Source organism: Pipistrellus kuhlii, unplaced genomic scaffold (assembly GCF_014108245.1).
Source record: "Pipistrellus kuhlii isolate mPipKuh1 unplaced genomic scaffold, mPipKuh1.p scaffold_m20_p_6, whole genome shotgun sequence".
In the NCBI taxonomy this organism is placed as follows: Eukaryota; Metazoa; Chordata; class Mammalia; order Chiroptera; family Vespertilionidae; genus Pipistrellus; species Pipistrellus kuhlii.
The window spans coordinates 12,277,999-12,281,218 of NW_023425562.1; the positions used below are offsets into that span (position 1 = coordinate 12,277,999).

At 35.8% G+C, this 3,220-nt stretch overlaps 1 pseudogene; it reads right to left on the minus strand.

Annotated features, from left to right (window-relative positions):
• Window positions 1–873: 873 nt before the first annotated feature.
• LOC118708197 lies at window positions 874–1,302 on the minus strand (annotated as a pseudogene).
• Window positions 1,303–3,220: the final 1,918 nt, after the last annotated feature.

Sequence of the window (3,220 nt, forward strand, 5' to 3'; positions counted from 1 at the left end):
GGGGCCTTTAAATTTTATCTCTTACATTTAAGCTCTCTACTCGTCTTAGGTTTTTTTTTTTTTTTTTTCCTTTTTTTCTTTTTTTTTTATTTTTTTTATCAAGTTTCCAAAAAGAAGCAACCATGTTTCTTTTGAGTTCTTTTTGACGTAAGGTTTTTGTTTTCCCTCATGTAACATGGAACGTGGCATGCTGAAAGCTTTTGTTGAATAGATGAATAGGGGATGAAACATTACAGGATCAGAGATTCATAATGCTCATTCTATATTGTTTACTGCCCTAGCCTTTTACACCCTCTCTTCTACAGCATCAACATCAAGAACCATGAGCTGATAGAGTCAGGAGCTCACAAGTCAGTCTTCTCCTTTTCAGAAAACCCCCACCCACTTAGCCTCATTGTGGGATCACTTATTTTCCAATCTAACTTCTCCAAGAACACCTTCTCCTGTAACCCCAGACTATTGGTCTGAACTTGAAGCTACATGGAGATGTTTTCTTTGGCACGGGCTATATACACAATATTACTCTTTCCTCCCAAGATGAGAGAGAACAAGCCAGGCCCAAAGTCAACACAACAAAAGTGGGTGGGTTTGAATGCTGCCTGCTTCCTCCCCAATGTACATAAGTGCATCTATGTCCTGCTCACTTCATCCAGCATATTGCCTGCCTGGCCCAGAAGGCTTTGGAGATTTCATTCCTGATTTAGAACTTAAAGGGTTGGATATTGTTCTTTCAGGAAAGGGGAAAAAAAGTTTGTAGGAGAATAGGTGATAGGTGGAGGAATAAATTCATCAGAACAAAATGGGAATTGTGAGTTCATATAATTATTACCCTTTAAAAATGTTCAGATTAAATTAAACATTAAATTTTTTTTTAGTGTTCTATACAATTTTACTTTCTACCTTCAACCATAATAATATGATATCCAAACTTTGTCTTAATTGACGGGGGGGGGGGGGTGGTCTATAAACACAGGCTTGTCCAGCCCACTTACAACAAAGCAAATGTTTCTTTGAAATGGTCAACGATGGACCCTCTGGTCAGCCAACCCAAGTCACCCCATTGTCTGGCTTTATGTGTGACCATTTCATTGAATATTATTTCAAACTTTAATGTTTCCAAGGCTTCCATTTTTCCATGTTTTTCACACAAATTTTCTGACCTTACTGCATTGCCATCACCTTTGGGACCCTGAAACTTCTTGTCAGAACTGTCACTCCCAAATGCTGTTCCCCCTTTTCCACCCTTTCCAGAACCACTTTTTCCTTTGGGAGGCATGTAGGAAACTTGATGTTGAACTCTCAACTGTCTAAACACTATATAACTTTTAATGAAGTTTCTGGTGCCTTTCTATGGAAATATAGAATCTAAGTATCAAAGCTTAACATCTATTTATCTGCACAATTATATCAAATTGAACTCTCTGGCTCTTCAGAAATTGACTACAGATAGTGTGAAGTCTCTTGTCACTTGACAAGTCTATTTTCTAGGATCTGCAGCAAATCCTTGTTAAAACTGAGGCTATATTTTCACAATGCCAAAAACTCATCAAATTAATTCCCAAATCAATCACTCAAGATATTCGCCTCATGAATTAAGAAAAGCAATTGTTGATGGACATATTTGAACCTCTCAATAAGCCCTTTGTGTGCTATATAGACTCAGCCATAGAAAAAGCTACATGTGTGAGTTAAAGGAAAAAATTATTCTTGTAGCCACAATTCATCATACCATAACAGTGTTGAGTTTCCTGACACCAGTCTAGCTCAACCAGGAAAATAAATGATGCATGAAGCATAGTGAATTCTCCAGAGATCTGAGGTATTTGGAAGTATGACCTTGTATGACCTACATCATATTGGGCATCTATTGGGGCAATGCACACCTCTTCGTTTTATTTGATACCTAGAAACAAAAAACATAAATCCATCTTTCAAAATCTACAGAGCAGCTGTGTGAAGCAAACAGGATGCTTCCATCACCCATGTTTGCTTTCCAGCTCAGTGAACATCTCAGCTGTATTTTAAATTGTATTTTCTCTTACAGAAGGGAGGAAAGACATGCTTCCATTGAGACTTGAGTTTACTTTCAGTTGGTGAGAATAGATGTTTTTTTGTGTTTTTTCTTTTTCTTTTTTCCTTTTTTTAATGTGAGCTTCACTGAATGTGCAGAGCAATGCAATTTATTTTGGTCAGCTCCATTTGCCTATCATTTTATATCCTTTAAATGAAGAATGCTGGGGAATCGGGCAACATATTTTTAGCTATAATCAGGTTCTACAATGTGACTTTCAGTGGTCTAATGTAAGCTGTGTGCATATTTCAGTTTTAGAAATATTTCTTTTTTCAGAAATGGGTTCATGTACAAATACTGTTTCATTGATATCCACTTACTCAGTGGTTATAAAGGACAACTATTTTGAAAATTATTTTAATTTTAATGAAGAAATGCTGGATTTGATTAAATACTAAAATCTCAGTCCACAGATTTTTTTTTTTTAATTATTGAAGTTGTCAGAGGTTCAGTTGTTATTTTGGGGTAAAATAATTTAGAATGGAAAAGGACATTTCATAATTCTCTAAAAAATGCTCCATAAAGAATGAAAATCACTTAAATGGCTAACAGATATATTCATGTCAGCATCATAAAAGACTTAAGAACTAGGGTTTGATGAATGAAACTGTGTGCCTGGTGCCACCTCATTCTACTCATCTCAGTTACCACTTGGAGTTGGAACTTTTACTGATTGTCCTCTGAGTCCCATTTGCTTGGATTCCTGACTCTCTTGTCTTCCAAACTCTAACACTGAATCTGACTGTCCAATGCAATTCTGTGAGTTTTGTTTGTTGGTGTATTTGTTTGTTTGTTTGTTTGTTTGTTTTGTGCAATGGAAGAGTATCAGGTTTGAGATCAAGATTCCAAGGGCAGCTCTTAAAGGTTGTGTCATATTGAGATATTCAGATATTTTGAGAATAAAGTTGCTGTGAGATTCAAATGAGCTAATTCATGTGTAATTGTAGATTACCATTAAAAAAAACTGGGTGGGGCAAAGTAGGTTTATATTGATAGTTGTTTGTATGAAAAATAATCTAATATAATATTTCATGAATAACACAGGAAGAAACACTGTGTTTCACATACTCACAACTGCAAAACTGCTTTTATCCTACCCTGTATTAATTTCTTGGATTGCTCTCCAGTTGTCAGCAAACTTATTAGTCA